The sequence below is a fragment of the Schistocerca nitens genome, chromosome 1, assembly GCF_023898315.1.
Source record: "Schistocerca nitens isolate TAMUIC-IGC-003100 chromosome 1, iqSchNite1.1, whole genome shotgun sequence".
NCBI lineage: Eukaryota > Metazoa > Arthropoda > Insecta > Orthoptera > Acrididae > Schistocerca > Schistocerca nitens.
Window position 1 is genome coordinate 1284073941 of NC_064614.1, and position 12213 is coordinate 1284086153.

The window sequence follows — 12213 nt, forward strand, 5'->3', positions numbered from 1 at the left end:
AATTGAGACATCCTTGAAGACTTCGTTCAAGAAGGCTGGTCCATTGAGAGCTGTAGTAGATCGCAAAAGGGTCCACAAAGAAGGTGCCCGCGACATCGGGAAGTAGACAATCCATAATTGGATTTATGGCAATGGCAAACAGTACAACAATTAGCATGGAACCCTGGGGTACCCCGTTTTCTTGGGAGAAAGTACGGGAGAGCGTAGTGTTCAATCGCACTTTAAATATTCGCTCTGCCATAAATTCGGGAATACAAAGGGGCAGCTGACCTCGAAAGCCCCAAGAGAACAGTGTGCGGAGGATGCCTGTCCTCAAACAGGTATCTTATGCTCTCTCCAGATCAAAAAATATTACTACTGTTTGGAGTTTCCTGAGAAAATTTTTCATGATGAAGTGGAGAGAGCAACAATGTGGTCAACTGCATAACGATGCTTTTTCAAACTGCACTGGGCAGGTGTTAAAAGACTTCAGGGCTCCAGCCACCAGGCTGAACGGCAATCCACCATATGCTCTGAAACCTTATTTACACTACTCGTGAGAGGAATGGGGGATAGCTAGAGGGGAGATGTTTGTCCTTTCCAGGTTTCAGAACAATAACGACAATAGCTTCCTGCCATCTTCTGGGAAAAGTACTCTCGGTCCAAATTCGATTATAAAGGCGAAGGAGGTAGCACAGACTGTGGTCTGGTAAATTCAGCAACATTTGGATGTCGATACCATTTGGTCCCGGGGTGGAAGAGAGTGCGTGCTGGAGTTCCCGGATGGAGAAAACAGTATTCTAGCTTTCGCCATTTTGAGAGGAGATAGCAAGGGGTCGAACTTCTGCTGTACATTTCTTCAGGGGAAAGGCTGGCGGGTAACTTGAAGAGCTTGAAATCTCAGCAAAGTGTTGACCCAATGAATTAGAAATAGCGACTGGGTCCACTAAGGTATCATGCATGACAGTGAGCCCAGAGATCGGGGAGAAACTAGGTGCACCAGATAACTGTCGAATTTGACTCCAGACTTCAGAGGAGGGAGTAATGGTGTCAAAAGAGCTAGTAAAGAAGTCCTAGCTTGCCTTCTTGCTATTGCAGATGATGTGACAGAATCACACACATAACTGCTTATAGTGGATACAGTTGGCCAAAGTAGGATGGTGGCGGAAAACTAAAAGAGCATGTTGGCACTCACGCCTCGTCCAACCAAGGAATTGCCAAGATAAATAGGATGTCTGATGTATTGAACATTCCATGGCTGTAAGAATAACTTCTTTAATATGAGTGACCTGATCGTCGACGCTATGAAAGTGACGGTCATCGAATGTCACTAGAGTGAGCAGGTGATAATGGGGAGGTTGAACGGACGATATTTGCGCTGGCCGATCTGATGACTGTGGCATCAAAGGTGAGATCACAAGTCTGCGGAGCTGCCTCCTTAGTAGGCTGAGGAGATGCAAGGACAGTGCTATATTTACCTGTGGGAGGCACAGTGGGCTTGTGACTTGTGAGTAACTTACGAGCAGCAAGTGTCGACACCTTTTCCTTCCCTCTGATTTCCTGAATAAGATGTTCATCTTTGAAAATGGGGCAATCTCGAGAGGAAGCAGCATGGGCATCCTTGCCTCATGAAAAGCATTTGCCCGGATTTGAACACAGCTGGCTGGTATGAATAAACCACTGACACTGTTAGCAATGCCTAGGTTTGGGATGTATGGGTAAAATGAAATTATCTTGTAGCCCACTTTAATGTTTGATTGAAGTTGAACTCTGTCAAATATCAAGAAGATAGTACAGGTTGGTACCAATTCCTTGTCAACCCTTTTCATGACTATGTACAGTTGTTACAAAACTACCAGTCTGACAAGGTCGTATTTCCTCATTGGACAATCCATCGAGTGAGTGTGTATAAACCACGCTGCATGATGAATTTAAAGTGCATTACACTTCCACCCAGACAGGGAAGGTAAGTAGCAGTGAAGTTCAGAGCAACTTTGGTGCCTGAATGGCACTGACTGCTTCTAACAAAAATGTGCCATTTCGTCATCGGGAACAAGACTTCACAGGAACTGCAATTAATCATGTCGACACCTTTCTGAATAATGAAAGGGTTGACTTTCGAGGAGTCATGAACTTCGTCCAAATGAGAAACAACAAGGAACTGTGGCACTGATGGAAGAATTGTCTGTGGCTGTAACTCATTCAATGTTCGCTTGTGAGCAGACATAGTAGATGATGATGAAAGCCTTCCAGAAGTATGTCCCATGGTTACTAGCATCTCCAATGGTGTGCTCCTTCCTTGTGGGAGCCATCTCTGTGTGCTGTGATGTGATCATACTATGCCTCCTGCCAGATTTACATATATGATAATCAATTTAACAATGTTTGTGGAGAGATGAGGGTATGAAGTGTCAAAGACAAGTGGCATTATGGTTACTCCCCACTCCTCATATCATTTGCTCCTATTTAAAGGTGCAGGAATGTAAGACTGATTGCCACTTAGCAAGGAAATTTAGTGCCTGCTCTTGCTATTGTTATGTAGCACTAACTAGGCAAGACGATCAATTGTTGAGATCAGATGGCCTCTTAACAATGCTGTGCTTTATCAGGCTATGGAGCAAGCAAGATGGAAATTACATGATGCAGTGTCAATAGTTTCATTTGTTCTCCATTTACAGGAAGAACAATTTCAATGCTGTAGTCCACCTTCAGAAAAAATTTGTCCAATGCAAACAAATATTACATTCTTTATTATCCTATGCCCACCATAGGAAGAAGAGCACACTCCATCAATTAACTACAGCACACAGACCAGTTTCAATATTTGAACACTATTTAGATACTAAAGCCATTCTAATAGCCTGGTTCCTGTGAGAGAGAGAGAGAGAGAGAGAGACAGGCAGATAATGTTAGAAGAAATGTTTTGATTATTTTGGGCCAAGTCCAGTGGATAGCAATAGAGTGGAAGGCGGGCAAATCAAAAATAACAAAAAATAGCTTTAAAACAGTGCTCTCTTGATTTATATCTTTTCATGCATGTTGGCACAGATTAAGTAAACAGAATGTAATAATCAAAGCATAATTGGAAGTAGTTTATTTCAGTTACAAGAATGAAGTGAACTAGAACTAGCTCAAATTTTCTCATCTCATGTTTGATGTTTTCCCGTCACCAAGGGATTTTCCACTGGCTCTCTGACAGAAAAGCAAGCAGCAGAAGATGAAAAATCATTAGATACCTTATGTGTGAAAAATACATCTTCCCATGCTGCATTCAGACAGAACTCTGCAACTGCCAGCCAATGTAGCACATTTTCGTCACTGAGTTCCTGTTTTACAGTTGTTCGTTGGGCAAGCAGTACAGCTTTCCTCAGCCTTCAGTTAACTGTGTCATTCGAACTGAAGTTGGTCACTCACATCAACTGCTTCATATTTAGGAAACGAGAGGACAGCTCCTACACACAAGCTCCATATGGCCATGCTTTGCACTCAGTCTCTTCCTGCTCGAGCAAGGAATTCTGTTGGTAGTGCCTGTTTCAACATAATTCCTCCAATATCTCTACAGTAGCCAGTGGCGTGCCATATCTCCCACATGCATCTGAAACCAAAAACTTGTATTCTTGAATCAGAGTGTCAACTGTCTCCAACTGAATGCTACAAGTGAGCCATTGCAACTACTTGCTTGCAATGTTATTTCTTCTTGTCACTTTCATGCTGGTGCCTGGGGAAGAAGTAAATATGCTGCCATGAAAAGGTGTGACTGTGGTGACAGGCTGATCACTGTCTTGGCATAACCGCTGTGGTGCCTGCCTGTGGAGGCTGTGCAGGGCAAGACAGATGCTTTCCCAGGGGTTGTAGGTCTTAATCCCACCTCTGACAGAGGTGATGCTTGCTTGAGTTTTGGCACATCTGTTCGTATCTGTATCCCTAAATAAAGTTTGTCTGGTTGACTTGTTGCAAATGGAACTAAGTTGAGAAGACATGGGCAGCTAGTTTGAATTTGATCCAAGGATGAGCCATTTTAATATACGTGAGTCCAATTTTGAATTCTTAAGCAAAAGGAAGAACGGAAGCAGCCACAGCAGATACACATGTAATGTAACCCAAGTAATGTATGTTAGTTGCTAATGGCTTGTCCTTAATACCATCCATTTATTGGGTCACGAGTCTGACATTCCAAAGATTCATCCATCACACAAGTTGATATTAATCTACAGTTCCCAATACTCCAGCAGCTTCCATTCCTATTGTCATCCTTGAGATGATTGGTTGGTCTGTGGTATTGAAGGGACCAGACTACTAGGGCCATATGTCCCTTTTTCCATTAACCGGAAACCACCACAAGGAATAAAAACAAACAATGGAGATGACAAGAGACAACAACACAGGACAAGAAAGACACAGACAGAGACCTGACAAAAGGAATTAGAATCACATGGAGTGTGACAGTGGTTGGCCGACCATAAAAACAAATAAAAGAAAAAAAAAAAAAGAAAAGGAAAAGCCAACCACCAAGAAACCCACTAAAAACCCCAGTCTAAAATCATAGACCAAATGCCAGACTGTACACAAAAAAAATGACACTCACTTAGATCAAGCGATAAAAACCCCCTGCACCAATTAAACTCAAAACTAACTCTGCCATCACAACATCTACTGATAAAAGTTTAGGAAGCATATCAGGAAGAGCAAACATCTGCCTGACCAGCGTTAAAAGCGAACAGTCCAACAAGATGAGGACCACAGTCAAAGGTGACCCACAGCGACAAAGGTGGGACCTCATGCTGCAATGAATAGCTGTGCGTTATCCAGGTGTGACCAATGCTCAGCCAGCAGAGGGCAACAGAGTCCACGTGAGAGACCCGCAAGGAGGAGTGCCACACACCGCTAGCCTCCTCGATGGCCCGAAGTTTGTTGGGTGAAGGAAGGGCGTGCCATTCTTCACCCCAGGTGCGAGGTACCTTCTGCCGCAAAACTGACCAGAGGTCACACTACAAAAGGCCAATCTCCATGGCTGGTGCACCGACAGCCTGTTTGGTCACTGTATCAACACATTCATTTCCCAGCACGCGTACAGGACCCAGGGTCCACACAAAGACCACAGAGCGGCCACTATTGGCAAGAGTACAGAGGGACCCCTGGATAGCCATCACCAGATGAGAGTGAGGGAAACTCTGGTCGATAGCTCGTAAACCGCTCAGGGAGTCACTACAGATAATGCAGTACTCACCTGAGCAGAAGTGTAAATACTCTAGAGCGCGAGAGATGGTCACCATCTTGGCAGTGAAAACACTGCAGCCAGCTGGCAGTGAGTGTTGTTCATAATGTTCCTGTAGAATAAGACCATGACCGACATGACCAGCAACCATTGAACCATCAGTATAGACAATGTCACAGCCTTGAACCGTGGCAAGAATTGAGAGAAAGCTTCAACAGAGGGCCTCATGAAGGACCGAGTCCTTCAGGCCCAGTGCCAAATCGAGCCAACACCATGGGTGGCACACACATCCTGGTCGTATACACTGAGGGGGCCAGAAAAGAATGGAAGACGGAAAACCTCAAGCCCAGAGAGAAGAGCTCTGACGGAAACTGTGAGCGTACACCCTGACCTTTGCTACCATTCCGGAAGGTGGATGATTGAATGAGGGAACAGAAGACGATAAGTGGGATGCCCGGGCAAGCTACAGATGTGTGTAGCATAAGCGGCCAGTAATTGTTGGCGCCAGAACCACAATGGAGGGACCACTGCCTCCACAAGTACACTGTTGACAGGGCTAGTCAGGGAAGCACCAGTGGTGAGTCAGACCCCGCTGTGAAATATTGGGCCCAGCAACCACTATGCGGAAGGTGTTACCGAACCATAAGCCAGGCTTCAATAATCTAGGCAGGACTGAATTAATGCCTGGTACAGCCGTAGGAGGGTAGACCGATCGGCACCTCAGTTGGTGTGACTCAAGCAATGAAGAGCATTAAGATGCCGACAGCACATTTGTTTAAGCTGCCAAATATGAGGCAGCCAAGTCAACCAGGTATCGAAAACCGATCCCAAAAACTGATGTGTCTCCACAACACGAGAGGTTTGGTGTCAAGATAAAGCCATGGCTCACGTTGAACAGCGTGTCGCTGACAAATGCATAATGCAGGTCTTGGCAGCCGAAAACTGGAAGACATGTGCTACAGCCCAAGACTGCACATTTTGGGTAGCACCCTGCAGCTGCTGTTCAGCAGCTGCAATGCCAGTGGAGCTATAGTACAGGCACAAGTTGTCAGCCTACAAGGAAGATGAGACAGGCATTCCACCGCCACAGCAAGCCCATTAATTGCTATCAAAAAGAGGCAGCCTCTTAATACAGATCCTTGTGGGACCCCATTCTCCTGAACTCAGGAGGAACTATAGGAGGCCACAACTTGCACACGGAAGGAACCAAGCGACAGAAAATTTTGTATTAAAATTGGGAGGGGAACCCAAAGATCGTAACCATCAAGCGTAGAGAGGATGTGATGTTGCAATGTCATATCGTATGCCTTCCACATGTCAAAAAAGATGGCGACCAGATGCTGATGGTGGGCAAAGGTTGTACAGATGGCAGACAACAGGTATACCAGATTATTGGTGGCAGAGCGGCCCTTACAGAACACACCCTGAGATGGAGCCAGAAGCCCCTGAGACTCAACTAGCCAACTCAATCTCCGGCTCATCATGGGTTCGAGCAACTTGCAAAGAAAGTAGGTGAGGTTAATGAGGCAGTAGCTGTCCAACTCCAGTGGGTTCTTGCCAGGTTTCAACACGGGGATTACGATGCTTTCTCACCATTGTGACAGGAACTAACCCTCAATGCAGATATGATTGAAAAGGTCTAGGAGGAATCGGTGGCAGTCCACTGAGAGGTGTTCGAGCATTTGACAGTGGATGCCATTTGGCCCGGGAGCCGTATCAGGGCAAGTGGCTAAGGCACTTTGGAATTTCCTTTCACTGAACGGAGCATTGTACGATTCAAGGTGGCGCGTGTGAAATGAAAGGCTCCGACGTTCCAACGACTCCTTCAGGGAGTAAAAGGACAGTGGGTAATTCACAGAAGTGGAACTCTGAGCAAAATGCTCTGATAAGTGGTTTGCAATTGTGTCTGAGTCAGTGCAGACTGTTCCAATCAGTGGAAGTGCAGGTACACTGACGAGGGTATGATAGCCACAGAGTCTCCTAATCTTGGCCCAAACCCACAATGGAGAGGTACGGAGGCCAATGGTGGAGACATATCTTTCCCAGCACTCCTGCTTGCATCTGCGAATCAGGCAGTGAGCTTTTTTTTTTTTTTGTAGTTTTAGGGCGCACAACTTCAATGGTCATTAGCGCCCAGACTACGTTAGGAATGCACCGTGAGTCAAGTTTAAAACAGCAACGAAACGGAAAACACGATAAAAGACAGACTGACAGGCATAGGATTAAAAAAGGAAAACAGCAGAATCAAACGTCCTTTGAGAGGGTTGTCAAATTGATAAAATGAAGAACGCGAGCAGCTGCTCGTGGGTCATCCGCTAAAATGGCTTCTACAGTACATGGCAGGCCAAGATCAAGACGCAGGGTGTTAAAACCCGGACAGACCGTTAAAATGTGGCGGACCATCAGCAATTGCCCACATGGGCAGAATGGCGCCGGCGCAGCCGTCAGCATATGGCGATGGCTGAACCGGCAGTGGCCAATTCGTAACTGGGCCAAAACGACCTCCTCCCGCCGAGAAGGGCGTGAGGAGGACGTCCCAGCCACGGGAAGAGGTTTCAGGGCCCTAAGTTTGTTGTCTGTAAGTGCAGCCCTATCGGCATGCCACTGCGATAAAATGCGCCGACAAATTACCCTGCTACAATCTGACGAAGGGACACAACAAGAAGCTGTCCGAGGCTGGAGGACCGCAGCCTTGGCCGCGGCATCTGCAGCTTCGTTCCCAGGGATACTGACATGGCCAGGAACCCACATAAAGCTAACCGGAGAACCGACGTCCACCAGCTGCTGAAGAGAGCGTTGGATCCGGTGCACGAAAGGGTGAACCGGGTACGGATCACTGAGGCTCTGGATAGCGCTCAGGGAATCGGAGCAGATGACATATGCAGAATGTCGGTGGCGGCAGATGTAAAGGACAGCCTGGTAGAGGGCAAAGAGCTCAGCTGTGAAGACCGAACAAAGGCCATGGAGCCGGTATTTGAAACTTTGTGCCCCGACAATAAAAGAACACCCGACCCCGTCAGTGGTCTTAGAGCCATCTGTATAAATGAACTTCGAACGAAGTTCGATAAAACGGGAGTGGTTGACTGAACCGGGGGTAACCTCCTTCGGGAGCGAGCAGAGGTCAAGGTGGACGCGAACCTGAGCCTGGAGCCAAGGTGGCGTGTGGCTCTCGCCCACTCGAAAGGTTGCAGGGAGTGAAAAATCAAGGTGTTGAAGGAGGTGCCAAAAGCGAACTCCAGGGGGTAGCAGGGCAGAGACATACAACCCGTATTGACTGTCGAGAGAGTCATCAAAAAAGGAACGATAAGACGGGTGGTCGGGCATTGCCAGTAGCCGACAGACATACCGACAAAGCAGTATATCGCACCGGTAGGTAAATGGCAACTCACCAGCGTCAGCATGAAGACTCTCGACGGGACTAGTATAAAACGCCCCGATCGCAAGTCGTAAACCCCGATGTTGTATGGAGTTGAGGCGGCGTAAGATGGATGGCCGTGCAGAGGAGTATACGAAGCTCCCATAATCCAGCTTGGAGCGGACGATCGACGGACCGATATAGGCGAAGTAGGACGGTTCGATCCGCTCCCCACGACATACCACTGAGAACACGGAGGACATTTAGAGAACGGGTACAACGGGCAGCCAAATATGACACATGTGGAGACCAACTAAGTTTCCTGTCAAATGTAAGACCGAAAAATATTGTTGTCTCCACGAATGGGAGAGCAACGGGACCGAGTCGTAAGGACGGTGGGAGAAACTCTTTGTAGCGCCAGAAGTTAATACAGACCATCTTCTCGGCAGAAAAACGGAAGCCATTGGCGACACTCCAGGAGTAAAGACGGTCAAGAGAACGCTGAAGACAGCGCTCCAGGAAACACGTACGCTGCGCGCTGCAATAGATGGTAAAATCGTCCACGAAAAGGGAGCCTGATACATCAGCTGGGAGGCAATCCATTATTGGATTGATCACTATGGCGAAGAGAGCGACGCTCAAAACTGAGCCCTGTGGCACCCCATTCTCCTGGCGAAAGGTGTCTGACAGGACAGAACCCACACGTACCCTGAGCTGTCGATCCATTAAAAAGGAACGAATGAAAAGAGGGAGGCGGCCGCGAAGACCCCATGTATGCATGGTGCGGAGAATGCCCGCCCTCCAACAGGTGTCGTAAGCCTTCTCCAAATCAAAGAACACAGCCGCGGTCGGGTGCTTCCGCAAGAAGTTATTCATAATGAAGGTCGACAAGGTAACCAGATGGTCAACAGCAGAGCGGCGCCTACGAAATCCACATTGTACATTGGTAAGTAGGCGTCGAGACTCGAGCAGCCAAACCAATCGAGAGTTAACCATTCGCTCCATCACTTTACAGACACAGCTGGTAAGCGAGATGGGTCGATAACTGGAGGGCAAGTGCTTGTCCTTCCCCGGCTTAGGATTCAGGACAACAATAGACTCGCGCCAGCATGCGGGAACATGTCCCTCAATCCAGATGCGATTGTAAGTACGAAGAAGAAAACCTTTACCCGCAGGAGAAAGGTTCTTCAGCATCTGAATATGAATAGAATCAGGCCCTGGAGCGGAGGACCGTGATCGGCCAAGTGCGTTTTCGAGTTCCCGCATGGTGAATGGGTCATTATAACTTTCACGATTCGAGGAGCGGAAGTTAGGTGGCCTAGCCTCCTCTGCCTGTTTGCGGGGGAGGAAGGCAGGGTGGTAATGAGCGGAGCTCGAAACCTCTGCGAAAAAGCGGCCGAAGGCATTGGAGACAGCCTCAGGGGCCACAAGGACGTCATTCGCGACCGTCAAGCCAGAAACTGGTGAGTGGACCGTAGTGCCAGATAGCCGGCGCAGGCTACCCCAGACAACAGAAGGAGTAAAACTGTTGAAGGTGCTTGTGAAAGCAGCCCAGCTGGCTTTCTTACTTTCTTTAATAATACGACGACACTGTGCACGTAATCGTTTATAATTGATACAATTCGCCACTGTAGGGTGGTGGTGAAAGGTGCGTAAAGCACGTCGACGAGCACGTAAAGCGTCTCGACATGCTGCGGTCCACCAGGGGACCGGTACGCGACGTGGAGAAGAAGTAGGGTGAGGGATGGAATATTCAGCAGCAGAAAGAATGACTTCCGTGAGGTGTGCGACCTGACTATCGCAGCTTGCGAATGTTTGATCCTGAAAGGTCGCCCTGGAAGAGAAGAGCCCCCAGTCTGCTTTGGAGATGTTCCAACTAGATGAGCACGGAGAGGGGGTATGCTGCAGGAGATGGATAACACACGGGAAGTGGTCGCTCGAATATGTATCAGAAAGTGCATACCACTCGAACCGGCATGCAAGTTGGGGAGTACATATAGAGAGATCTAAATGGGAATAGGTGTGAGATGTGTCCAAAAGAAAAGTATTGAGGCAGAAAAGATTGAGCTGGTTAAAAAGGTCTGCTAACAGGGAGCCCCTCGGGCAGGATGCTGGAGAGCCCCAAAGGGGATGGTGAGCATTGAAGTCTCCGGTTAACAAAAATGGAGCAGGTAGCTGAGCAATAAGTTGCATCATGTCTGCCCTGGTAACGGCAGACGACGATGGATTGTAAACGGTACAAATGGAAAATGTAAAAGTGGGGAGAGTAATGCGGATGGCAACTGCCTGCAGGCCGGTGTGCAACGTGATGGGATCGTAGTAGATATCATCCCGGACCAGCAACATAACCCCTCCATGAGCTGGGATACCTACCACAGGGGGTAGGTCAAAACGCACAGAGGTGTAGTGTGCCAAGGCAATTTGATCGCATGGGCGTAGCTTCGTTTCCTGGAGGGCTACGACGAGCGGACGGTGCAAGCGGAGCAGCAACTTCAAGTCCTCTCGGTTGGAGCGAATGCTGCGAATATTCCAGTGAATAAGTACCATCGTAAGCAAAAAAAAGATGAAAGAAGGGGTGACCTCGAAGGCCGCCGAGGGCCTGGCTTCGAGCGAGCACTGCCGCCGCTATCAGTAGGCGGACAGTCATCGTCCATTGGGTCTATAGGTTCATCAGCCATCTTGGGAAGATGGCCGGGAGGGGGAGCTTCCTCCGCCGGTGAACGGCCAGATGTTCAGCTACCTGTATTGTACATCCGCTTGTGATGTGATCTACTGTTTCTATTTGTTGTTTACAAAGTCTGCATTTATCTGTTGTGGTATTGGGATCTTTAATAATATGCTTGCTGTAATATCTGGTGTTTATTGTTTGATCCTGTATTGCAATCATGAATCCTTCCATCTCACTGTATATATTGCCTTTTCTTAGCCATGTGTTGGATGCGTCTTGATCAATGTGTGGCTGTGTTAGATGATACGGGTGCTTGCCATGTAGTGTTTTCTTTTTCCAATTTACTTTCTGCGTATCTGTTGATGTTATGTGATCTAAAGGGTTGTAGAAGTGGTTATGAAATTGCAGTGGCGTAGCCGATGTATTTATATGAGTGATAGCTCTGTGTATTTTGCTAGTTTCTGCTCATTCTATAAAGAATTTTCTTAAATTGTCTACCTGTCCATATGTAGGTTTTTTATGTCGATAAATCCCCTTCCTCCTTCCTTGATGTTATGTGATCTAAAGGGTTGTAGAAGTGGTTATGAAATTGCAGTGGCGTAGCCGATGTATTTATATGAGTGATAGCTCTGTGTATTTTGCTAGTTTCTGCTCATTCTATAAAGAATTTTCTTAAATTGTCTACCTGTCCATATGTAGGTTTTTTATGTCGATAAATCCCCTTCCTCCTTCCTTTCTGTTTAATGTGAATCTTTCTGTTGCTGAATGTTTGTGATGTATTCTATATTTGTGGCATTGTGATCGTGTAAGTGTATTGAGTGAGTGCTTCTGGTTCTGTGTTACTCCATTTCACTACTCCAAATGAATAGGTCAATATTGGTATAGCATAAGTATTTATAGCTTTTGTCTTGTTTCTTGCTGTCAATTCTGTTTTTAGTATTTTTGTTAGTCTTTGTCTATATTTTTCTTTTAGTTCTTCTTTAATATTTGTATTAT